Source organism: Grus americana, chromosome 9, assembly GCF_028858705.1.
Source record: "Grus americana isolate bGruAme1 chromosome 9, bGruAme1.mat, whole genome shotgun sequence".
Classification (NCBI taxonomy): domain Eukaryota; kingdom Metazoa; phylum Chordata; class Aves; order Gruiformes; family Gruidae; genus Grus; species Grus americana.
Genome location: NC_072860.1, coordinates 22138803 through 22166659, shown reverse-complemented (window position 1 = coordinate 22166659; position 27857 = coordinate 22138803). Strand labels below are relative to the sequence as shown.

The 27857-nt window shown below is 37.1% G+C and overlaps 1 protein-coding gene across 5 annotated transcripts in view; it reads left to right on the top strand.

The window, feature by feature from the left end:
* NAALADL2 (N-acetylated alpha-linked acidic dipeptidase like 2) overlaps window positions 1-27857 on the top strand; it is a 491555-nt gene that overhangs the window by 22808 nt on the left and 440890 nt on the right. For all 5 annotated transcript variants that reach the window (XM_054835389.1, XM_054835390.1, XM_054835391.1 and 2 more), the window contains exons 2-3: window positions 4294-4356; window positions 4717-4766. The gene's annotated coding sequence lies outside the window, so the exon portion shown is untranslated. The remainder of the gene's footprint in view (window positions 1-4293; window positions 4357-4716; window positions 4767-27857) is intronic.

Here is a 27857-nt window from a genome sequence, read left to right as displayed (position 1 = left end):
TTGGTTGCCCCTAACTGGTAATTGGATGCAGAAATTTCAAATGCAAGGTTGCAGTTTTAAATCCAATGAGCACTGCCAATGAGAGCTGTGTAATTGTGTGGTTGATTGCCTCACTCTTTGGAGTGAGACTAGATCCCAAATCTACACTCAGTATTAAAGTCGAGCCAGTAGAAATATTCCCTTTGACAGGGAAGGATTTTGGGTGAGGCCTTATCTGATAGTCTTGTTGGACTTTGCAGCAAGGCAAAATGACCTTGTTCAAGTGTCTTTTAATGTTTGTCTACTTATGAAAAAATAAATAAATCAATTTTGAGTTATCCATTAAACAGCTCAAATATAGAAAGATATTAAGAAAAAAAAGTAATAATAATGCTGAGTTGGCTCTCAAAACAAAAAAAATAAAGGCCTGATCTCTGAGCCTGGCCCTTGGCTCTCTGCTTCCAGATGGGGTACGTTTGGATTGCGGGGGTGGAAGTTCCTTGCAGCTCTCTTGCAGGAGTGCCCTGAACACAGCTTCCTCCAGCGGACCTGTGGCTGGCATATCACTGCTGTAACTGGTGACGTGGCACGTGAATCTTAGAATTGGCAGCGAAATGGAGGTGCCAGTTGCTGTGATTAAGAGAAATGACCACTGAGGAAAACTACATGTGATTTCTGTAAAATCCAGTTCAGCTCAAAAGATCATTTGTGGATGTGAATGACAAGTGTCTCAGTTCAACGTTAATAGTAGCTTATTAGCCCTAACTCACCATTTTAATGACCAGCCGTTTAAAATGTCCTCTATTGACAGCTTATGTATAGGGACAACAATAAATACAGTTGCAATTGCAACTCACAAAAATGAGAATATAAGGCCCTGTTTCTGTTTTCATCCTCATGGTATGAGTGGAGAGCAGGATGGAGAGTTGCTTTGCAACGTTCTTGTCCATTAGTGTAGAGGACAAGATGAAGAAAAGATTTGTATTTTCAGAATGTCTGTCTTGTTGCTGCAAGCAAAAGTGATGTGTGCTTCAGAGTGTTTGATTGGTGTAATTGGTTTGCTGTATGAATGTTGGACCCTATTTCTCCCATGAAAGTCATGGAGTTTGGACAACAGTATCTCACTGAGGGCCACGTGAGGATGTGCAGAGGATGTTTCCCTGTTCTTAAAAACAAAATAGATTACAAATTTTGAGCACCCGGAGAGGCCTGTTCTTCTCTAATTTACCACCAAAGCCACTCTGTTGTTTCAGGGACATTGATTGGGGTATAGATTAGACTAAACTTGACTGAGCCATTATGATGGTAAAATTCAGTGCTTCACATTACATGTTTTAGGCATGAATAATGATCAGTGAATTTATGAAGAACAGATAGGATGAAGGTTGGTTTGGGGGGGATGGTTGGATGGTTAACTAGGAGTCTTTGGTTTTGAAGGGTGTTACTTATTTCTATTTGCCTGTTGGACCTACAATGAATGCTTGATTTAGCAGTCTCTAGTAATAGATGGATATGAGCTGTAATATATTTAATGTTTCCAGCCATGTTAGTGATAGCTCAGGTCAATTTGTGGGGCAGCTAATCAGGAATGTAGTGCTTGTGTGTTGTGATTTGTTCAGAAGCCTGCCTGAGTTCCTTGATAAATGGTACAGCAGTTTATTGGGTGAACTTCAATTTTATATGCAAGGCAATAAAATTTTGAAGCTAGGATTGAAAAACCAAGAACAAAATGCATTGAGCACTCCAGTGTTTTAACGGACTTTGTTCCCTGATATTTAACTGTCTTTGAACATTCAAGTGATCTAGTCTGTTGATGTGAATGCCCCATTAAAGCTATTGAAGGGATTACAATGAAATGTGTATGAGCAAATAGTTAAGTGCATTCATGTGTCTGGATAAGAAGTCCATATAATTTAGCTGGCCTATATCGTGCTAATTATGTATTGTTGTGATCTTGTCTAGATGGAAGAGAAATTGGCCAAGTGTTTTTTTAATTGTATTGAGTAATGAATAAATCAGGGAAGGTATAAATGATTATGGATATTGTGTTGCTAAGAAGAGAGACTTATAGTGGTGTATGCTTGCTGAACTCTGTGCATTCCTTTTCAGCCCTGCATAAACAAGTATTCTAGTTTATTTAGTGGACAGGCTGTTAATTCTTAAAATAGCTGAGGAGTAAGAACCCGACACCTTGAATGATTTATGTGTTTTCTTTGTAAGCTTGTTTCTGTTTTGTAACCTTTAAAACATGGGTTTTATGAGTGGTATCATTAAAATTTATGCTCCCTCTAGTATGTGATGTTAGTCATTATTGCTCTGCTGTGCCTCCAGATCACCTGTCTGAATTATAAAACAGCCTTCCTTGAAACTAAATAGTAATTTTTTTCCTTTCTAGAGTAAATGTGTGTTGACTTCATTATTTTTCATTGGTGCTCCCATACTGGAGTAGAGGTCAGAATCTGGCCTTTTCTGCTTTCCATCCAAATGTGAAAGGTTGCTAGGAGTAACTGTGTATTTCTAAGAATGAAATATGAAAGGCCTTTTAACTTAGGAGAATTGATATCAGTCAGAAGAAACTGCCAGAGAATTTGTTTTGAAGTGTACTCTATTTTTTGTTAACTCAGACTGATATGCTCAGTAGGTGATTTAATGTTGTGCTAGGCTTTGTTACACTAATTTTAAAATGTTTCAGTGAAGAGTGAATCTTCAGCAATAGAAAATACAAGCTAATACTGAAAGTGAATCACAGCCCTTGTTTCTATCAATTGAGACTTTTTAAAAGATCTTATTTTGCAAAGGACTTCAAACTTACACCTTTAGTCTGCATCCTCAAATTAAAGGTGCCAAAATGTTTCTTTTAGAAAGCTCTGCCATACTCTAAAAAGCTGTAGACTTTTTTGAAGCAAATGAATCAAATGGGAAATGGAAGCTTTGCTTAAGCTGTGGATTACTGCACTGATTCTCTGAAGGCTGTCAAACAAACTGCTTCTTCCTGCTCTGTAACTTGTGAGGGTGACCCATCTGTCCTTCCCCCCACCGCCCCAAGGAATGAAAGATTTTACAGTTTATTTGGATAGTCTAGCAGATTGTGGTATAGATGAATTCACTGCAAACTCCCCAAACATGACTTAGTTATCCAGATTTCTTACAGGTGATATGGAATTGTTTTCTGAAACACAGACTGAGCAGTATTATTGCGGATGTTTTAGTTTCTTTCAACTCACACGTTTACCTCATGCAAAAGAGCTAGGATTTAAGCTCTTCTCAGCAATGCCAATGAGAGGGTTTTTTGTTTTGTGGTTTTTACAAAAAACTTACTGATGTAATAACAAATGTTTTACTGATGTTAACAGAGGATAAAATACTAATTTCAGTGCAGCCAGAGGCTAATGTGATATATTCAGTACTGTCATCTAGTTCCATTGAAAGATATGTGATATAGTGCTAGAAAACAAGTTTGAACAACAAAAAAGTGTTGTTATTGGAAAGCTTGAGAATGAAATAGCTCAGATTGGAGGTACGTCAGAATAAGTGCACTCAAGCATTAGATCCTCAAGCCAATGGCCTCTTTCTGAAATATTTGGTATCATGCTGCACATTGTTGCAGTTATTAAAATTCCCTGTCTGCTTCTGTTCCCAGAATGATTACTTTCTCAATATTTGCAAGGCAAGTTTCCTGTCACGTTACAAATTTCCTTATTTATTTTTGCAATGTGAGCATCAGAGGTTCCTGCATTGAACAATGCCAGCAGCATAATTCCTAGAGCTGGAAGTGATGCTCTGTGGGCTTACGCTCTCTCCTAATATCAACTAAGGTCTGTTTTGAGAGTCTTGTCCTCCCTTCACCACACACATGGCAACTAGACTTTAATTAAAATAATACTATGAAGTTGAAGTTTAATTTGCTGTATATGTATTTAAAATTGTGAGCGGGCTCCATACATAAATGTGAGTGAGATAGCAGAGAAGGTAGAAAGAAGAGCTATGATGCTGATTAAAGGAGGCCGAGTAGAGTTTTTCATAGGGTTAATGCTTTCCAAATTGGATGATATAAGATCGAAAGTGAAGGGCATACTCCTTGTTGAAGGAAAGTGGTAGAGTGGTCCTAATGCAGAATCTCATTAAAGCAACTGTCAGGATTCCTCTATTGTACCATCACCTCCCCTATTCTATAAGAGTCAACTGTCGTTTTGAGTGAGCATACTGCCAAAGAGGCATTTACAAATAAATGAAAAATGTCACAATTGATTTTGCTTCTTTTGGAGTACCCTGTGTCAGCTTTGTCACAAGCCCTTTTGTTATTCTCTTTTTCAGATCTCTTGTCTGGACATTGGAAATAACTTTGGATGATTCTGGGCTTCTTTTTGTTGACCCAGGGTAAGCTCCCTGGATTATGACTTTTTATTAACATTTGTGCAACAGTTAAATAATACTGACTTTTCAGTGCTTATAAAGGATGAAATGCTAGAAATTCCTACCAATTTACCTGATGAATGTGTATCAAAGCTGCATAATACAAACCGCGCTTGAGAATGCTACTAACATAATGGATTTATCCCTTAGTTTCTTCTATAGAAGTATTTGTGAATTATGATAATTACTTTGCAAATGCTGGATGCAGCAGTACTAGCCACATAAAATATATACAGCTATTTTTATTTGTTTCTAAAGAATATGTACTTCTAAGTTGATAGTGTTCTGTTCTTCAATATTTATAATTTCTCATTCTCTTTCAAGGTATGTTGTATGCTTATAGTACATATTGCTGCTTGTAAACATATCAAAAGGTAAGCTGTTTTTCTTATGTATTTGCTGGCTGGGTAAGTGAACCTAATGGGCAATATGAGTAAACCACTTTTAATGCAAAACTCTTAGCATAAGAATGGATATCTGTTGGAATTTCATGATAAGAAATACTTGAGATAGTTTAGGTACAGCAAAGTATCTAAACTACTATCACTTCTAATGAAAAATGTCTTAGTTATTTTCTCCTTGAAGTTCAGTTTTCTGATAGCAATCAAAAATACATGGAGTGTTTAGTAAAACTGCTGTGAATGAGAACTTCGTTAGCATATATAGAAATGCCCATGATCCTTTAAATAGGAGTTGAAGGTTTTCCATGACAGACCTAGTGCTACGCTTCAGAGTAATTTTTGTCCTTTTTGCATTTTCTGTGATGTCCTGCAAATAGTAATGGGACAAGAGTTTACTACTTTCCACTAACTTCAAAGAGTAAATTCACACTGTATAGGAAGAATTGCTTTGTGATGTTTTACATGTTTCTGAAGGGATTCTTCAACAATGATTCACGCGTGTTTTGTAATCTGGCAAACAGCACAAAGTCTCTCTTTCAGTGCATGTTATTTTTTGTCATAGTATATTTTAAAAAGTTGCTGCATTTTATCGCTATTGCTAATAACAGATATTTAAAAGCAGAAGAACTGAAAAAAATCACATGGCTGTCACTTTTGTACTCTGGAAGCTCCTAGGAAATCCAGGAAGGAATTTTCAGGGAAAACAAGAACAGCGTATGGTGTCACCTGCCCTATATACAGATTTCTTTTCTATTCTTTTTTCATCTGGGATTGTAAAGCAGCATGATCAGCTCTACTTCTAACACAGCTGAAACTTCTTTGCATTAGTGTATGCATATTTGTCTGCTGCTTGAGCATTTTTAATGTGATAGATTCACAGCCAGCTTTTACATTTCTGATATACCTTTGGCTTAATGAAAATGAAATGTGTTGAATTTGTTTTAAAACTAATATCTAAACTATTAACTTTCGTAAAAGCTTAGAATTTTTAATTTTGTTCTTTTAACTAGAAGTCAAAACTTGTTCACTAAAACTACCAAAGAACACCCTTAATTTGTACTTTGGACACTCTTTTTTGTTTACATGATGGTACAAACTTTGGGACAGAGCTCTCTAAGGCAATCCCCATGACTCTGTTACCAGCAGTAGGCTGCCCAACCTTGCTTTTTTTCTGTTTGTATTAGAAGAAAATCCGAGATGTGAATCCAGTATAAAGACAGAAGATGAGTCCTGGCAGTGTGAAAACTGATGATGTAATTTCAATGAATAGACCAGACAGTTCAAAGCTGTTATATTTATGTAATTTATTATTATTGATACTATAAACAAAGAGGGAAGGAAGGAAAACTTAGATGAAAAAATTAATTAGAACTCAGCATTGTCAGCTCTATGCATCCCCCCAACTCCACCCCCCATTTGACTTTAACAATACATTGAATTGTTTTGAGGTAAACCTGAATGGAAGTCTGTAGCGTTTCAAATCTAAATGGGGCATGCACTTAAGAGTAAAGCGGTGCTGCAAAGGGAAACGTAGAACATTTCCGTAATGCCTTGAAACAATAGCAAGGTAGTGGCTATATATGACGTGGCAGATTTGCAGAAGCTTAGATTTTTGATCACCAAATCTCTGCATATAAACATGATATTTAATTTTGTAATGTTACTGATGTTGATTTATCCCAGCTTCTCTATAGAGCTGGGCATGCTCTGATGCATAGTTATGCATATGTAAATCTCTGTGCGTCAGCTGATTGCATATATGAGAATTACTTCCATATATTAATCTGAATCATGAGATTTCTCTCAGCTGCTGGATGTCCCCAAATGCAATGGATGAAATGTACTGATTAGCAAAATTACCATGAGTTAGAATGTAACTTTAGTGGGAGATTGTCTAAGATCTCCATCCATCAAATAGCAAACACAGATTAATAAAAAACAAGAGAAACACGTGAACACCACTGCTGTGTATTTAGTTCACTAAGGAACTTGCAGGTAGGGAATGAGCCTAGGAGGAGCTGAAGGGATACAAAGGGTATTTGTTCCAGTGAGAATCGTTCCTGGTAGTGGGCCAGAGTGCTGTACAGCTAATACAGATTTCCAGTAAACTTATTTTCAGCCAGGAGCAAGCAAATAGGGAAGTGAACTGAGAGCCGTATCTTTCTGAATCAGTTTCTGTTCTTAAGCTGTAAATGAAAATGTTAAAACTCGTAAAATCTCAGTTTAACCGATTGCGGCGTTCCCTCCCCAGTAATTAGACTTCACTATTCATGATGACAGTTACTTGTTTGGCTCCTGAACCCAGAATATTCCTTCAATCCCTTGTCATACAGAAATGTCTCTCTTCCTATTTAAATTTATAAAGGTGCCATAATTCTAGGTCATGGGGATGTGCTGGTCTCGTATTTCAGCAAGATGAATCACAGACCCTTCCCAATCCCCAAATTAATGATTCTTCATGTCATAAAGTGGCTTTTTTATATATGAAGAAAAAGTAATTGAAGAAGGGGTGTGAAGTAAGGGAGAATAACCTGGTCAAGTGGAGAAAGATAAGATTTGGAGGAGTTATCATTCGTGAGTTTGTCAGTTCAGTTGTAATTTCACTTTTAAAAGATGCATTTCGAAATCCTGAAGATCCTTGCTCATTAAAATCAGGCCAGTTTCTAGCACCTTTTCTTATTTGCACCATTATTCCTTGAGTGTCTGTCTTACTCCATTGACTGCAGGGAGATCATTAATGGACTAAAGAAATTTTTCCTCACCTCTTCGTATCTGAGGCTCTGCTCTCTGCTGCCGCCGCCACCTTTTAGATGTTATAAAACATTATTACCCAACTCGTTTCCTCTGAACTGTTTTGTGTAGTTGCTTTACAAATAGCATTGCTTCAAGGGGTGTAATAGAACTCATAGCAGAAAGGACATGTGAAGAAGACATGCCCAGGAGAAAATGCTAACAATTTGCAGTTCCTCATTGCCATGGCTGAATGAGTTGGTTTTAGGTAATTTGCTATTCAAACAGGAATAATGAGGTAAAATGCATTTTACTCATTTTTGTTGTGGCATGGTGGTCAAGCCCGAGCCACTTAATTTTAGGGGTTGGACAGGGCAAAGGAAACTGCTAATCATTTGCTTAATTGATCATTCTCTCACGGTTGCCTCTAGCTGTAATGTGTTAATGATGGTGAGAGAGATTAACCATCAGAAAATCCCTCAAATGGTACAGGAGAATACCGTGAAGTAGCTTAATGGTGAAATAGTTTAATTGCTGCTTAATCAGCAGAGCAAAGGCAGGGGAGGAAGCTCGTGTGCTGACCCCTAGGTTCCAAGAGAGTCTTTGGTCAAAATGGTGACTTGAAATGTGTGTGGTATGATCATCTATACATAGTATATTTGAGTGGAGGGAATTGTCTTTGACTACATTTCCTTGAGTCATTATTTTAGCATAGAACATCTTGGGAATATTTTCAATGCTCAAAAGCGTTAGCAGGACCTAATGCATTTTAATTTTTTCCCCATGAAATTGTAGTATTTGTTTAAGCAACAAATAATGATAATTGCAGCTGGGGTTTTTTGCATTTACTAGGAAAAAAATGTTTGAAATTCCATTCAGAATTGGTTCCCAAGTACATATGCTTGCATGTAGATTTGAATTGCTGTAAGAAAATCAATGAATTGCCATTGAGTTAATAGTATTGGCTCTGTTTGATAGGCATGTCCTTGGGCTCCTTTGAAAATTATAGCTATAATTGATGACGGCTGAACACAACTCCTATGACTCTTCTGTAGCTCTAGAAACAGGTTTTGTAAACTTGTCGCTGATTCCAGTGGTCTTCAGTAGAGCCATGATTTCACACAATTTCTTCCTGCAAAGGAAACAACTATGACCTTCCATCCCCCACCATTTTTTGTTAGGCGTATTCCTTTATTTTCTACTGTTTTGGGGAAGAATTTGGCTCAATGTTCTCAAATTAAGTTTAGAGACTTTTAACATTTGTACATTTTAACATTGCCTTGCGTGCAGGAGGTAGATTGTGACAGCCTGCTATGCCATGCTAAAATGACACATAAGTAGAGCATTGTTTTTCATCAACAGACACGTGTCGCTGTTTAAAGTCAATTCTCTCTATAGGGTGCCATAAAGTAATCAGAAGACCATAACATAATCCTTTGGTATTACGTATTAAATCCTTAGAGGAATTAATATTTTTCTGACTGCGATAGTGCACAACTGACCATGGAAATACATTAGAACTATAAAATGATCTGTAAAGCAAAGTATATTTTTTCTAGACTAGCACATTTCTTTTATAAAACTCCTAAAAGGCTCATACTTCTAGTGATTTTTGCTTGTAGCAAACTGCAAGTGAAAGTATTGTCTTAAAATTAAAAATTGACATGGAATGCTGTGTACTATGCCTTAAAGAAACTGCATGTAAAATATTTGTCCTCTGTGAGGACTGAAGACTACTAGAAAGTCTGTGCCAGCACAAGAAGAATCTCTTTTGTTACAAATGATGGTGAGTTTTTGCAGCTAGTGTAAACTAATACAGCGATAGCTGCATACTGTAAATTTAAATGATGAGAATTCTGGGCAGATTTTTTTCCCAGTGGTGGATGGAGAGCTGGGTTTGTCTAGTTGAGACAGTGTTACGAATTAGTCTTGATTGGGGTTTTCTTGGATATTTTATTTTTATGACCAGTGACCTATACATGAGTTTGAAATAGAGGATTGTGTTGACTGGAAGGGGAGAGGAGCTGCCCATGCGTTTGCTGCTGTGATGGAGGAAGCCTAGAAAATATTATTCAGTGAGTTTGATCAGAAAAGATTCTGTGTGTAAGCCCCTCTGAGCTGAGATGTTGCCCTGCTCATAGCAGGGTTTCTGAAACCTAAAAGGACATTTTTTTACTGTCTTTTTATTGTGCCCATGTAGGACATCTTTTTGATGGTGCTATGAAGTGTATCACACTTGAAAAGTTCTTTCCAGCCCACCAGACTTGCGTGTTTCTGTTGCGTTTCAGCTTGTACTTAGCATTTTAATTTGGGCATTAACTCTTCTTTTACTAATATTTTCAGCAGCAGTGGTGGAAGTAGGCTGATAGAAACACCTTTGCCTATCATATCACAAAATAAGGCCATTTTCTTGAAGAATAAATTAGGCCTTGATGTCTGGTTTGCTATGGCAAAGGCTTTGGGGATGTGCAACAGTAATTCAGAAGTCTAAGGAAACATTGAATTTAAGGCCAACCTTGACTACCTCGTTCAGGTTGATACTTCCATAATCTTGGAGGAGGTTACATGCCTTAGCACAACAGAGGGCATGAGTGGCTCCACACATGCAAATGAGAACTAGAGACTCTTGTGTGACACTGATCAGCCTTTGGTTTCAAGCAAGGTACTATAATTGCTGTTTGTTAATTGATAAATAGCTAGAGTAGTATGCAAACCAAATTTTCAAACCAGGCAAGGTATATGGTCATTATTTCTCTTACAAATACTGAGAAATTAAAGAAAGACTGTACTGTTCTACATATAGCACATCTGAGTTCAAAAGTGAGGGTCTCCTATACCTTAAGACCTATGAAGGAGATAATCTTCTTGGGAGAGTTCTGACATTTGTTTTAATGGAAGCCAGATTAAGCACAATTGCTAGGTTAGAATGACATTTAAGCAATCAGCAATACTGATCAGTGATCATCAATAAATTGAGCTGTTCAAGCTGTTTAGTTAAGACACTCCTTTATGTAACGTATTGTCAATTCTGTGGATTTGGTGGATTTTTTATTTATTAGAATATGGCTATACCTGTATGAAAAAACCTTTCTTATCCTGGTGATGTAGATGACAAAGCTCTGATGGATTTCAGCAACATTATGAATCTATCTGCTGGAGATTCAGTTTATATGTATAGATACAGTACTGCTCAAAGCAAAATATTTCACAATCCCAGTATGAACACTTTCAGTGGTCTAAGGCATCTCAATGCATTATGGAAAAGAGCTCACCTTCACCGAGATAAATATTTTGCAATGGGTTTATTTTCACAAAAGCCAAAGCCATAACCAAGAGATGATGACCTAATTTTTTATTTGAAAAACCAAATCATCCCAGCTCCCTTCCCCAACAAAACACCTGGACAGCAAATAAATAATATTGTAATGGAAATAACAGAGATTTCAGCTTCAACAAGGAGCATATACAGTATGTGAGGCTTGCAGAAAAATGGAACTTAAAAGCCTGAGGTTTTGATGCATTGGTTAGAGACAGGATTGAGGGACTTGAAGGTGAGCAGGTCCAGCTTTTTGGGAAGCTTCTCTTTGAGGGTTAAGTACTCCTGTTGTTTTCACCTCTGGTCCTCCATGTCCACTTGTGCCTTGTATCAAAATCAGCTAGGTCTGCTGTCATCTTAAACCACTGTGCACTGGGAGTCAATGACGCTGTTACTGCAGACCTATGGATTTGCTGTGAGTTCACTGAGTAACACTTATTACAAGCTTTATATTAGCTGTTATTTTTACAAAGTATGACTTTTTTAGATAAATATGATCCTTTGTCCTAGATAGTACTATCACTGTTTTAGTCAACAGCTGTATGATGAATATCTTTCAGAAAATGATAGTTTGGATTTCAGAAATATAATTTCATGAGCTCAATTTACCTTATCTGAAAGACTATTTTGTTGGTGCATCACTTTAGAACTTTTTCTTTAAAACAAAAGATGACACTAATACACATTCCCCCATTTACAAAGTGCTGCGCCAAAACAGTAAATACACTCTTTTTTTTTTTTTTTTTTTTTTTTTTACAATGTAAGTAATAAATACCTTCTGTTCCTTCTTGGGTCTCCTAAAACTTATTCAGTCCATTTTCTTTGCTTTTCTGTCTATGCTCACGTCTTCATTTCTCCATAAGTTTTCTTCCTCTTAACATACACAGAAACACACACACAAAATATCTGCCTAGTAGATACATGTTGAGACATGAGTAGAAATAAAGGAAACGGTGGGGGCAGAATTAAAGTGGCTAACAGAGCAGAAGACAGGGGATGTGGCCCTTGGCATTTTAGTTTTGAATAATTTGGTGGTTCTGCAATGTTTGTAAGAATACATTTGCAATAAGAAGTGAGAGCGCCTTGTTTTATAGCTTTTATGGTGATACTAGTTCCTTCAACCAAATGTGAGAAGCCTGCTACCTTTCTTTTTCCCAGTGTTTTTCATTCATGTTTTTCCTATACCTTAGGATCAGCTGAAGCTTGACAAATGCAGGTGTTCTTACAACTTGTCTTCAAGCTATACTTCAGATTTTTCTCTTGCCTCCCTTTGCAATAAGAAATATCTGTTCAAATGTTTTTATAGTTTCTTTATGATAGGCATTTCAGATACCTACTGCTGAGTAAATAAAACTGCCTTCCTACCTTAAGGAGCCTGGGATGCTTTTTCATTTGTTTTTTCAAAATCTGTTGCAGTACAGAATGTAGTTGGTTGTCATAGTAAAGAAGATGGTCTGGCATTGAAATGAGAACATAATTAAAATTATTTTTACTTTTCTCAGGACTTGGAACAAACTGTTACCTAAACCTTTTCTTAGAGGTATTACACCTAACAAGTTCTCTTGAGAGAGATGGCTGCAAAGCAGCTAAGCTATCAACAAAAGTACTGAATGGCTGCATTCCCCGGGGTTTGCTTAAATTTGAAAGTAGATAGGAACTGTGAAGAAATATAATGCAATCTGGTAAAGAAGCTGCAGCATAACTCCAGTGGCCTCAGACACAGTAATGTACCAGTATAAAAATCTCATATTAACCTGGAATATAGGTAACATCATAAACCACCCTAAAGTCGCTTAGCTTACATTTGTCCTTGATGCATCATTTTCCATGTCTTGTGATGTCGAGATCAGTTTATGCTGTAACTCTATAGAATGGAAACCAGGTCTCTCCCTGCAGTGGAAAAGGCCATGTGAACCTTTGCTGGGCTGTCTGTGGTAGGTTTGCTAAATGCAAAATGACCGCTGAGCCAAAACAGCAGTCCAATGGTGTTATGTTCCTGGTCTTAATTTTATGGCAGGTTAAGGTTCACTAAGCCACTGAAGCCACTTGCAGTCTGAGGTTTTCTTTCCCTGCCCCCGTGAATGTACATGTGTGCACGATAGTCATAACACTGGTCTTCTGGGATTTCAAGCAAGTGGAGGGGGAAACAGTAATTCTTACATGTTTCAATTGTTTCCTATTCCTTTTTTTTTTTTTTAAATCTGGAATGTTTGTTAATCTGTGCAGTATTTGTTTTATTGTTATCCTTTCTCAGAATTTGTGAATACCTTCCAATAAAGGATCAGTAGTAATGGTTTTGCAGAGTCACAGCCCTTCTCTTTCCACTTCTGAAAGTTGGATTGAGATGTAGCAACTCATTTGTTCTGAGGAGGAGCTCGATCCAGGGTTCATGGTGAAAGGCGTGCTTGAATTTGAGGAAGTAGATATTTTCCAAAAAGTAGTGTTTTACCTGATTACTTTTGCTGGCTTTCAGTGCATTCTGGAAGATGATACCCTAAGCAGATCCTCTTAACTGAGAGAGAACGCAGCTCTTCATCGAATTATCCAGAGACCTTAATCTGTATTATTATAATACATTCTCAAAAAGAAGATGTGGTGATTCATAGATTTGGACAACAGCTTTGAAGCAGCAGGGGACAAATCTGTTGATTATTGCTGTATGCAGCTGTACATTTCTCTTACTTAGCGGTGCACAGTGCTCCAAGTGTTCTGACAGTATGGCAGAGCATCAGGGAGAGCTTACTCAGTGAGACTGGTAAACTGAGCCTCACTGTATTTCTGCTTCCAGCTGGTGGGGGACAGAGCAAATTTGATTTGGATGTCATGCTGGCATGAGTTAGTGGTCCTCTGCCTGAGTAGTACGCTATAGGCAGTCGCACAGGAATAGCGTGAGCTAATGTGACCGGCTCCTCGGCAGGGCTGGCTTACAGCTGCGTGGCTCTGACTGCAGCCTGGCAAGCAGCAGGGTTCTCGCAGCTACCTGGGTTGTCTTGCCAGTAGTGAGCTAGTACATTGGTTACTATTTGACTTTCAGTAAGAGCAAAGTTTCAAAAGACCTGACTTGCAACGTTATCTAGGTGCCTAGTAGCATTTTTTCAAAGTTGCTGACATGCTTAAATACTAAACTTCCCGTGAACAACCTTATCGTTGTAAACCTTTGGAGATTAGGTAGCAGCCCACTCCAGATGTTTTGGGGAAATCCTGTTGAATATCTCCATTATTATGCATTCATATACATTTGAAAATCTGAGATCAGGTTATTGGTGTCTTACCTATTGGACAATTGTGAGAATTTTAACTTGCAAGAACAGCTCTATTTTACATAGTGTCCCCAAAGTCACGAAGCTTAAAGTTCTGATTGAACTGTAGAATTCCTTCAGAAAATGGATTTTTTTTTTTGTAGGATTTATTGCAATCTACTTTTTGAAAAAAATACTAAGGCCCATTTTCTTTTACCTTCTAGACTTCTTGATGTTTTATTTGGAGCAGGGATGGTCTATTGTGAAAGGGGTTACAGAACACCCCACACTGACATTCTGATCATATTCTTTCAGTTCATACATGGGCGTGCACATACATGCAGCAGGGATCCTACTAGTAACAATTCTGGCTGGTCAGAAAAGGTGTATCTACAGCTTTGCTTAAAATGCCTTTGTGATTCAGGGATCAGTGCTGGTTTTGTATCTTCTGTGTTAGTCTGTACATGTGTATGTGCATGGATGGGATGCTGCTAGGTTGCTGTGCTGTGCTAACTATTAGATTATCAGATATGCCTTTTAAAATAGTGTGTTATTGAGGTTGGCTCAAGAAATCAAAGGCAAAGGGTTGCAAAGCTGTCTTTACAGACTCTGCCTCCTTGAAAATAGAATTTCATAATTACTTAATGTACATACATGTGTGTGTGTGCTCATATCTGATAATTTTCTTTAAAAAAGTCAGCAAAACAAAAAAACCTTAATGAAGCAGTTTTAACATCTGAGTGAAATACAGAGGATGATGAGTATCAATGTAAAAGATTGTGTTGCACACAAGTTCCAGTCGGTTTAAATTATCTGGCTTTTGTAACTATTCAAAACTTAGGTCATGTTGAAGGCATTAAGGTACGTTGTTTTTAGCCAAACACATGAAATAAATAGTGAGTGCAACAAGGAGCTGAGGTAACTTGAATATGAAAAAATGTTAGCTCTTGTGGCAATGAAGGCATGTATATTCAGTAGGGGCTCAGGAGCAGACAGTGAGCAGGCATGCCTGTCTTCAGTTTCAGCCTTCTTTCTAGCCAGAGCAATAATAATTTGCAAGTTTACAGGGATAACGTTTCTTAAGACTGTTGGTGGTTCTTGTGTAGTGCCTTCTCAAAAAAAAAAAGTAAGCCTGGGTCAGTGGCATCATTAGGCTTTAAATGGGGACAGACTGCTGAAAGAGTGCTCTATTACTCACAAGCCATGTAGGCATCATTAGCTCATCACTCCTAATCTGCAGCCTACATCTACAGCTTCTCTATTGCATGACCCAAAATGTAGACTCAGCCCTGGTGTGAAAGACAGGAAGTGTGGATCAGATTTCCTATGATGCCTTTTCATTCCTTTTCTAACAGAAAACTAGTGAAATGAATGGTGCTGGAATGAAGAAGAAACTAATGCTTCCTAGAAATATGGATGGCTTTATTAAGGAGCATATATGTGCATACACAAGTGTGTTTTTTATGTACCTATAGGCAAAAAAAAATTTTCGTTTCTGTGAGGGTCAGTCTGGAATGATTAATTTAGAAAAGAAATTATCTAATTCCAGCATTACCTATTGAAACAATGAAACTTTATAGTCCATTAGTTTTGTATGTAAGACTCCTATGACAATATAATTTTCATGACTGTATTAAAACGTCATTAATGTGTTTAGTAACTACTCTTCTATGATCCATTAATTATAATAGATGAAATTAGACATGAATGGAACTTATATTCTGAATTCTAAAAGACTAACTTTATTTGTAATAACTGTAAGTGTGTAATCCTCAGGTTCTAGTCTTATAATGTAACAAAATTGGTGATTCCAATGTCTTAAAATATCAGTATTGATAAAATCCAGTATGTGATTAATTGTAAAGATTTTTATTTCAGAACAATCCCTTTTGTTGGTGCTATATTGCGTTAGTGTGCTGGGTTGCAACAAATCAATATGAATTTAAATGAAATAATCTGCTGCACCCTGCAATAGCAGGGAATTACTATGATACTAGTTTAAGTATTTTCTTATTCACAGCATAGCTGGCCACTTCTAAGTTGGATCAGTATATCCAAAAGTAAAATCAGGTTTCTAAGCAGGTTCTCTTTGTTAAAGAAATAAATATGCATGTTAATTTTGGTATCATTTCTGGTCGGCCATGGCAATTAAACTGTAGGATCTTTCCTCCTCTACCCTCAAACTTGCATATGGGTAGGAGACAAACTGAGACTAGCTCTTGCCTCTGTTTCAGAGAGGACAGTAAAGCAAAAATAAATAGATGGCGTTAACTGCATGTGTGCTGGGGTTGGGATAGTGGCTCTAGTATTTTGATACTGCTATCTAAAACAGTCTTAAAATTTTAAATTGATAACCTTTCCTGTCTATGTGTGCATTTCTGATTATCTGTTTTGTAGGAAAACAAACCACCCCTGTATGCTTAGTTGCCTCTTTTCTTGTTGTTGGTTCTTTAAATAACAAATTTTTTAGACCTGTCTATGCTATGGCACAGTATAAAATGGGAAAGAGTTAATTTTACCCTAAGCTCAACTTCCCTTTGGCAGGGAGCTCCACATGAGGACACAAGCAGAAGTTTCTGATGCCTGTCAGTTTTTCCTCTTGCACTTCATTAATTTTAGAGGGATTAAATTGATGTCACTATTTGTGGTAATTTGCATTAGCATCAGGTTTGTTTATGATTCATTTCTAAGTTTGGTTTGGGGTTTTTTGGGGGGGGGGTTTATGGTTTGAAGCTTGAAAGAAGGCATTGCAACAGAAGTTGCATGGAAGATATTAACAAAGTGAAATTTTGTTTCGAAGCTCTTGTGGCTTTGAAGTTCAATAGAAGCGAACAGTAGAGGCAAACTGTTATTTAATAGTATCTCTTGTATCTTAAACATTTCAAATTAAAATGTTGGCTTGCATCTTTTCCAAAAATCCAGATAGCAAAAACTACTTGTGGTGTTATGGCTGTGAATGTTAACTAACTTCTAGTTTAATGGGAGTTGTGCAATTTATCTGAATAAAGCTATTGTTTCATTTGGTATCACTTACAATTACCAAACTCTTATTGGTTTCTGCAGGAGATGCAGTTGGCCTGTAGTAAACCTGGTGAGTCTATAGGTACTGTGTTGTAGAAAGAAGGCTTGATGTTTGGTGCACTGCCCAACTGCACAAAATAGGGTTTTCTGGCGGCAATGTAGGTAGATGTGCACACTTTATTCTGATGACCGTATCCTTCTGTTTTTACTGGAAATGTTATTTTGGATGCTTTAAGAGGTTTCTCTTTTTCTCACAATCAGCACATTCATTTTCTTCCACTATTCTCTCATATCCCTTGTTTCTAATTAACATTTCAAAATCCCTGCCTGTCCTCTGTTCTGAATAATCTGTACTTGTTTGCATTCTGGTAGCACACCTCTACTGTGAATGCAACACCAATTAATATTATTTTCAGTGGTTAAAAATAAATAGTCTCTATGTATGAATTTATTCTCAAACCCTAATATATTCAGTAGTTTTTATCTGACAGGCCTTGAGTTCCAAAGAGCTGGATTAAGCAAAAGTTTTAAACTCTATTAAGGCTGAGTAAGCAGATATCTTTGTCTAATCAGTTAAACACACTGCGCTTCTTTATACTTCTCTACAGGAGTCTAGAATGAAAAAAGACAAGCAGTAAGTAAATATCTCAAAAGATACCTATTGTTTGTTAAAATGGGCTTCACTAGAAAAATATTCTTAATCTGCAGATTTCCTGTTTGCTCTAAAGTTACCGAATCATAGGTGAATATGAATTTTAAAGGCAAAGCTTAATAACTGAAGCAATTTTGCTGCCTTTTACTTGCAGTTTTACTGTACTACTTTTTTCCTCTTAAACTTGATCATTTAAAGTAATTGCAATAATGAAGTAAAGAATAAGGTAAAAGCAAATTACAGCTAAATGCTTTGAAAAATAAAAGCTTTATGACTTAAAACTTGCTTTCAGAATGTTCAGAGCCATCTAATTTCCTCAAGAACATGTCTCTTTAGTGCACAGTCACCCTTTTTTAAAACAAAACCCAAAAACCCCCTTAGCTTTTCTGAGAAAGATTAAGATATAACTTAACCAAGAATTCATGGAAATAATCAAGATGTGAGGCAGAGATATGATAAACTTGTTTATGCCTATAATGTAAGCAAGAGAGGAGACCTTGTTTGTTTTGTTTTTCTGTGGGGTTTTTTTGTTTGTTTTGGCAGAAGACATCAGGCTAACAGCAGCAAAATAAAGGACATTTTTTAAGGTGAATTCTTTTTTTCTGCTTGTCAAAGATTTCCTCTGAATGGTAACAAGTTTTTCCTGAATCAGAAACACCTTCAGTAATATAATTTAAGTGTTATCTTAGTTTCTTCTCTTATGCTTGGCTAGATCATCTCTTACCATGAGCAAGACTAGAACGTATGGAGATATGTGGCAGCATGTCTAAGGACACTTAGTGTATGGCTCAGTAAACATCCAAAATGAGGGAGATGGCAGGGTGGTCCTCTTCATGAGAGCTGTGAAACAGATAATTGTCCAAAGCTACTGTACTTGGAAGTTAATGAACAGAACCACCTAAGTAATTCTGACTATATGAGGTCAGTGTCACCTTGCTTCCTGTTGCCAAGTGCTGATAGATCTTCAAGCATAATGCATTGTGTTTCTCAGCTGTGCAGTTGCCTGGTGTAAGTATGGTGACTGTGGCTTTATTTCAGAACGGGCAACTGCTTTTGTAACTTAAAATAAAACCAAATTCCTACACTTGGATTTTTACAAATGTATCAGTGGTGTTTCCTTTTTTAAGAAGAAAATAACGTATTTAAATGTATACTAGAGCTGACCCCTGAAATATGTACTTCACAAAAACCCCCTTCTTGAAAACTCTTCATGAGACTCTTGAAATGGCATCTTCTTTGATATCTATGTTAAGAAGTTTGATGCGTGAGATATGATGTTATAACTTGACAAGTTTATACAGAGTATTACTGATCTCTGAGCTGCAGTTATACTGTGAGGAGGGGTCTCCAGTATATGTTTGGTAGTCAGTAGTATTCAACACTTACCGCTTTTGCTGTACTTTATTTGTGGATAAATTAGCTGGCTTTACAGAACTTGTTTGATAGCTGTAAGTGTCTCACTGTTTCCTTTTGCATAGAAGGAAAATTTAGGTCTAATACTGGATCTCAGAACTTATGGGAAGTAGTAGCTGTCTTTTGAAATTGAGAGGATTTATCAAATGCTTGAACATTAGGAATCAAGCTGGAAATTTGACCTATGTACTAAATGTATGGAAGAAATTAGTCCACTAGTTTTGTGAATCTGAGGGTTACAGCTATAGACAGAGAAATTCAAAATGCTAAATTAACCAAACTATGGTATTGCTGTTGGTTTAAATATTTAAATCAAAGTTGTATATCAGTCTAAAAGATGTGATTTAGCTTAGCCAGGTGCTTGAGGGCTTGATGCAGAGATTAGAGTTAAATTTTTTGGCCTGTGCAATGTAGGAGGTCAGTCTGGGTGATCATAATTGCCCTCTATAAATGCTGTTTGTCAAAACCAAACATTCAACTGAATGCATTTGAAGAAGCATGAAAGAGCATTTATTAGAAATGAGATGTCAATGATTACATGGGTTGGAATAAGCAGATAATTGTGAAACTATGCAATTAGACTGGATGGATAAAATGAATGGCTTTAGGAAACTGATGAAAAAATTGCTGGTTTCATGTAAGCTTGAAAGTAATGTTGATTTATCTTTTTAAACCAAAAAAAATCTTCTCAAACTTAAATGCATACATAGAACTTACTGTTTTAATTATGACTGAGACTTGCAAAACTAGTGGACTGTCTCTTCCATGTATATTTAGTATACAAACAAGACTCCATGAGTACAGTTTTTGTTTGAGCTCTGTCGTGCTTAAAGAATATGGTGCCTGGGGAAGAGGAAAAGGGAAGGTTAAGGAATATGAAAACAGGCTCCCAAATACATACCGCAAAGTCTGAATGTGCCTATGCCTGTCTACACACCTGCACTTAATCTGTTTTATGCACTGTTGCACATGTGTGGAGGCAAGTGGCAATAAAAGAAGCCTCTGTATTGGCTATTTGCTTTTTTAAGAGTTTTCAGATACCTGTGAATTCAAAACTTACGTGGTGAACTTTGGGTATAGTTTAGTGAGCTAAGAAAAACTTTTAGTGCTCAGAGCCTGATTAAATCCCTAGCAGTATTAGTGTTACACAAAAATTGCTGAAGTCAAGAGAAGTGGCAGTGTCTCTATTGTCTTGATGAAGAAAAAAAAAATTTCAAATAAGTAGAAATGCAAATGCTTTTGAATCAGATGGACATTCTTTAATATGCAGCATATTGGTCTTATTTTCTGGGTACTTTTTCTATTCTTCTTGGTGATACAGGTGAAATGTACTGCTAACCTGACAAGGACATTGCTTCCTATCTTCTCCCTCCAAATATCCATAAACAGACCAGTGAGTGGCTTAGGAAGATTAATTTCATGTACTGATTAGTGACTCTGAATAATATGTTTTAATCTTAAATAAGCTGGGAGTTTAGATTAGGTTTTTTATTTTAACTTTTTTAATTAGTGGCATAATTCTACTGTTTGACTTATTCTTATGAACTACTGGTCTTTGTCCTGTTGCTTTCCATGTAGCTCCATGTGGGAAGTGGCTATCTGCTCAAACAAAAACAAGTTTACAGGAGTAGTGCCTTGATTTGTATAGGAAATATACTGGGTTGCCTGTCATGAACCCTAATCATCTTAAAATGTGTCAGAATTTAGTAGTGACTTTTCCCGTACCTGGAAATATTTAAACAGATGCCCATGGGAAAACTGAACAGAGTAAAGCAAATTGAATCGGGTTTAAGAATTCATGACCTTTCTGTCCTACACATCAAATTCATTTTTCTCTAATGCTCTTCATATTGTGCTGCATATTAATTGCATATTGCTTATTCTTTAGTCATAATATACCACAGATAATAACATAAAATTACATTTTTAATTCCCAATGATACCTTAATTTAATGTTTCATTTACTTCTCTTCTTTAACTAATCTTCTGTCCTCTGAACAAATTTGATTAAAATTGTTGCATTTATTAAAAAGAAATGGGCTAAAATATATCAGTTTGGTCCCACAAGGAGCTGGTATTAAAAATTCCTTTCTGGGGTATGCCTTTCATTGCATGGCAGATTTTAGAGGAGATGGTTGATTAAAGCTCAGAAATTGCTAGGATATTGAACAGTGGAAGAAATTATCTGCTTTAGGTACTGCTTTCTCATTTTCCAGGTAAGCCATTCTACATTCTCCTTTCTCTTGTCTTCTGAAACTCTAGTAATTATGAATTTGTGAGATTTGGGATGGGATGTGGGGGAGTGATGAGTGATTTCAGGTGATCTATTCTGCCTACCCCAGGAGACTGTCTTTCAGTCTTCACTGGCTGTCAGGCAAGTGATAGGGAGAACTCACTCTGGGCTCACCTCTCTTTTGTGTGTATCAGGCTGAGCAAAGCCTTGGAAATGTTCCGGCATGGGATGAAGGCTCTTAAGGTTAAATGCTCTCCTTTCACTGTATAAATGGAATCGTGGAGCTATTTCACCGGCACGCAGCAAGTTTTTAATGTTTAGACCTTGTTTCTTTACATGTCGAAGTGAAGATATATTGCAGTGCTATCTAGATGAATTGCTACAACTGTGAATGTCAGTCTTGCCATTTTTATGATGCAGTCGGTATGTTGCACTTCACTTGTGCCAGCATACGTAGTTCTTGAAATCTTGGAGTGCAAGCTTACTAAGTGGTTCTGAATAGATGCCTCAAAATCCTCACTTTGAAGCTTTCAGGGAAGAGAGAAAACTGGATGGACCAGAAAGTTCATCAGTGTGCATTGGTTCTTGATGGAGGTTATTTACTGATAAAGCAGGTCTTATTTGGGCTTTTGTGTTTGTACAAGACAAAAATCTTAAGTTTGTGTTTACATTTAGAAGTTGAATTAATGTCTTGTAATTTTTAACTTTATGCTTATCTTGTTACTTTGGCTTTGATTAAATTGTTAGTGGTTTAACCTTCTTAATTTTCTATTGAATTATGTGATTATCTTTGCCCATTGATCTTACGCATTTCTGTGTAATTAGGATGCTGTAATCTTCTTGTTTTTTGGTCTGTGAGATTGAGTTAATGATATCTTCTTAAGAAGTATGATATAACATTGTTAACTCATTGGCTAAATTGGTAGGGAGGAGATGACTTATCAGAGACTAAAATTTAAACATAGGTCTTTTCCAAAACGAGCATTATAGAGAAACACTTTTGAAATACTTGCATTTATTTTGATGGTTGTCCCTCTCTGTTCTGATTGTATGGCTGATTAACTGCATTCAAAAACATTTCCTGCTCGTATAGTGAAGAAGTTTTTTTGGAAGTGTGAGTTAATGAAATTTAATGCTGTCTGTGCTGGCTTCTTTTTAGGTCCTTTGAGCACCCATTAAGTAGGGTAGCTCCTCGCTTGTTAAGCACTCTGTGTGAATTAGCAAGAATCTACCTTTACTGTATGCCCCTATTTCTCATATTCATTCTGAATTTCATTCATGACTAGTTTTATCTCCTCCTGGCCCCCTGCCTTGATTCTGCAAAGTCACAATACTGATTTTGTGATGCCACAATTTAGTACAATATCCCTGTAGCATTAGGCTTCACCTCATCATCAATACAGCTGTTTCTTGGTCATGAATGCAAAAGCTTGTCTTCTGATGCCTAATGCACCTCTGTCAGTCCTTCAGTAAGCAAGGACCCACTTGTGGCTGGGTGACTGTCAGAGCTGTGGTGTGTTGATGGCCCAGCTTGGGGGCAAAATTAACTCTGTGCAGGGTCTGTGTGTCTCTCTGGCTGTTTTTGGGGAATCGGCATGGGTTTAAACTATGTACAGTCTTCCGTCTGTGAGCTGATTCCAGCCATGGGGAATGACTCTCAGCTCCAGTGACAAGGCACATGTAGATTCCTCACTGTGGACAAAGTGAAAACTTTGTTACTCTCCTACAGTGTGCAGGAAATAATACAGAAATATACATTGACTGTTCCAAAGTGGGGAAGGTTTTTGTGAGATGAGGTGACATGCTGAAGTTTCCTGGTTTTAATTTTAGTTGTAATAATCATAAACTCCTAAATTTAGTAACTGTCAAATAGAAAACTAGATAATGATGCTTTTAGCTGAATTTTATCCATTTGGGCTTTTTCCGTTCTTACTAACATTTCAATAATTGTAGCTTCTAGTGCTTTTGTGAGGAAGAACATTTCAGGAAATGTGTATGTTTTTCCTTGAAAACTAGTGTGGGAAGGAACTGCCTTTGGGATACTGGGACCACTTCATTGTCTAGTAAATAGAAAATTGGCCATCTTGTCTAGACAGTGCTTTTGTTTAGACAGAGCTTTTGTCAAGAAAGGTTGCACCAGATGATCCTTAAGGTCCCTTCTAACCGGGGGTGGAGGGATAAAATAGCGTCAAAGTACTTGCATCACATCCAGTGATAACCTCATAGCATTGTTTAGATTGAAGGACTGTGCCTAGGAAGTGGCACTGCTTTGTGCCATCTGACAGTTTAGTAGTGGATCCTAGATGTAAAGCAGGAGGTGGCTGGAGCAAGCAAGCAAAATTGGCACTTGTATGACACAGGTAGCCTTGCCTCTATCCACTTATTTTCTGTCACACAGTTCTCATCCTTTATAACTTGACTCACTCTGTATCACTGCTTTTGTTTCTTGCTATTACTTCGTTCTTACTTAACATGCTTTTTTGAAAACTTTGAGTAAGAAATCTCTCTGAAGGGAAATACGGGTTTTCTATTGTCTAGGAGGAGGAGATTTGGCACTTCAAACTTATGCTGTTACGTTTCTTTTGTAGAGCTCTTCTCATCCAATCTGTCAAATGGTTCTTTTGCAATTTGTATAAATGTTCAGTTTGCATATCTGCATGTGGTAATGGTTGCCAGTGTTAAGAAGTTAAGAATGGGTTGAGAGAGTTGCTTTAAAATACATTCTCTTTTGGTGCTTATTTTCAGACTAGACATCAATGCTTTTGTGAAAGACAAACGGGTTGCTCATTAATGTCACGTGTAGAAAATCATGCATATATCAGTATTTGTGACAATATCTGGTTTTAAATAATTTTACAAAATGTTCAAAAATAATTGTGGCATGATATTGTGAGCATAAACTCAGATAGTGCTACTGCCTTAAAATACTTCATCCCCAAAGAACGGTTTAAGTGGTACTCATTTCCCCCCCCCACTTAGTCTTGAGTTAATAATCATAGACAATCTGCATAATAAAAATAGAGGTACAATAACAGAGCGTTATCACTAAGTAGTTGCCCTGTGGGTGCACCAACTTCATTGTTGGTCATGAATGAACTCTTGCTGAATACAAAATACTGTCTTGTTGGCATTTTTCTTTTGTGGTTATCAATCATGGAGTCTAGAACTCATAAATAACCTTCACTATACTAGTTTTGACCATATATTTACAGACATTTGATTTTGAGATAACATTTTTAAGTGAAACTATATTCTCAAACTTAGTAAGTAACCTTCCATAAAGTTCAGATGGGCATAGCTTCCTAATTTTCATTTATATACTCAATGTGTTAAAAAGAAGAAATATTCCAAGTTACTAACATTTCTGGGTACTTGGTTGTCCTTCATATCAGACAATGGATTGATTGCAATGATCCTAAATGATTATAGATCTATAGCCTGCTTATGTACCTTCTGAAAAATGCTTCTTGACAGTATATTCTGTCTTAATAAAGGCTTAAATATTTGTAGGCATTACAGGAAAATCTACAGTACTTGGCTTAGTCCAGTTAAGGTTCTATTTTTACAAGGTGTTATATAAACAGTAGAGAAATTCCATCACTTGTAGAGCTTATTTTCAAAGTACACCAGGCGGGTAAGGGGTATGATGAGAAGCAGAAGCATAGAGAATACAGACCCACCTATGTTTGTCTGGCAGACCATTGGAAAAAAACCCACAAAACAGGCTTCTGGATGTGAATTAGTTGGGCTGTGATGCTGCTATATGTATTATGTTAACATCCAGCGGCCTTTATCGAGGACCTGATCTCCACTGTGTTTTATTGCCAAGAATCGTTCTGTAAAAAGACATTTGTCCAAAACTCACATATTAGATTTGATGAGATGCAGCAGGCTCATGGAACAGAAAATGTTATGAAGGCTGTGGTAGTGCAATACAGTAGTTGAGTTATAAATTAAACAAACTTATTTTAGCTTGCATAATAGATATTAGGACTAGATCAACACCTCTGCATGAGATGTAACTGCCTGGTTTCTGTCCAAAGTAGGTTGTTTCATAGTTCTTGACTGATGATTTTGAACAACTTTGAGTTTCAGGTAATTAGAGGAGAGCTTATAGGAGAACATCCACTTTTCTGGTTACAGTTATTCAGTGTTAATATCAATGTGGTTCTGCAGGGTAAATGCTGATAAATGAAAAATATTCATGTATGTTCTATTGTGAGGAGTACTAGAATTTTAAGATCACGTTTCTGTGTGCAGAAGGATGGTATATATCCTAAGGTAGCAACTGTGTAGATCTAGCACTCTGGATAATGACATCTTTGGTGTGTAAGCACCAGTGGGGAAAGAATTAGCTTTTTGGAGGTCTTTGTTAATTAGTACACATGTGCTGAAAGATAATAAATGATAGCCTTTTTGATGGGGTTAGAACAAATATCCAGATGAAAGCTTTTACATTATAGAACAGATGCATCAGGTTAGTTTTTCAGCTGGTATAGTTTGACATATTGATGACATGGATTACACTATCTAATGACCTGGAGGTTATTCAGGGCTTTGCATGCTTTCTTTTTCAGAAAATATGAAGGGGAAGTAAGAGACCACTTAATTAGAAGATGTAAAAAACTGAGCAAAAAAAGGAGGATGATGTAGTTAAAATGTGAAGACGAAAGAATAACACTTTAACCATGCTGCCTTGTAGTAAGATTACATTATGCTGCCAGTATATTGGAGGAAACCATACACCTGCCGTCTGAGACTGCAGCATGGAGATGTATGGGAATCTCACCATACACCACTCTACTGGTCTCTTATCTATTCTAGTGTGACAAATAATTCTGCTCAGCTTGTCAGCAGTGACAGCTGAGACTTTTTGCTTAGATGCCTTGACAGTGCTTGTATTAAGCAGCCAGGGCCATACACTCCATTAAGTTTTTGTAAAATGAACTGTCTGCTACTTGCTGTCTCACTGATACTGGCAGCATTTGTGAGCTATAATCCTCTCTAGCTGCAGGTGCCCGAGCGAGTCCCTTCAGCCACCTGACAGGTAGTGAGTCGGGACATTTTTAGTGGACTCTTGGGACACAGGATTTCCTTAGATAGACAAGATGGGATTCCACTGACAGCAGATGTTTTAAAAGATGGTCAAAGTATATTGTGAAAGACAACTAACTTCTCTGAAATGAAAATATTAAAAAAAAAACACAACTGTTTTTTGATACATAGGCAATGGACACATGCAAATAAGTGGAAGGTACTGCTATATGGAGATGTGAGATGTGGTCTGTGTACCACTGAAATCTCATGATGCTATTGCATTGTATACCCCCTACACCACAGGAGATAAGTTTGAAAATACAGTGACTTTTAGAGTTGGGAATTTAATTTTTATGGCAGAGGAATACTGATAGAGTTGAGTTTCCTCCATCAGGAAAAAAATTTTCAGAGCTGTGTCATTTAACTATAAAAATTTGTGCATCCTGTGTTAAATCTTGGCATGAAACTTCTCACCATAGGAGAAGATACAATTTTTTTTACATCTGATTTAACAGTTTTTCCCCTCCACTGCAGTGACTGCAAAACGGAACTTGGCAGACTTTACCGTATAATATGTGGGTTATAATATGCATCTTGGGCCACATGTATGTGTTTGCATTTTAAAAATGTTAGGAGTGATGGAACCAATTTATTTAATGCGCTTTGTGTGGGGAAAAAAGCACATACTGAATATTAAAAGAGCAAGTCTTGAGAGAATCTGAAAGAATGGGGAGCCACAGGCCAATAACTGGCTTAACACAAGGAAATGTGCACTGAATGGATGGATTGAGCAATTGAAGATGGGATTATAATATGATAAATTGCAGCTGGTTCAAGAGAGGGACTGGCACTGAAGCTAAGCCTGATTCTTCAAAGCCTGCCAGAGGTTAGAAAAAATGAAAACAAAACTTCTTGGCTGAAGTAATAGATGAGTTTTGTTGCAGCCTAGGTATGTAATCTAGATGCCCCGTGTTTGGGGGCAGGTTATGTTTTGTTTCTCATTCCGGTATGTATTCCTGCAGCGCTCAGAATGGATTCATTTATGAGTATAGCTTCTTACATGAAAAATATTATATTGATGTGAGAGTTGTTAAAACTACATGCATGCACTATCAGAGGTCTATGCTGCTCTGGCTGTACTGGTGTAATAATAATGTGCTGTTATTGTCTGATACAGTGAAAACTTTGCTTTATGTAATGATATCATGAAGTCTGAGTTATAGCCATAATTCAGAACAGATGTAGGTCCTAGCTCTGCACTGAAATCTGAGCAGGAGGAAGCTCGCTCCACCTATGGCCATTTAGTTTGGGACATGAGTCATGAAGATGGGGAGTGAACATAAAGGGCTGTATCTGGACTCCTGTCTCCTCTATACCCCTCTGAGTATTAATTTGTAGTTAATTATCCTTTACATGCTTGGTG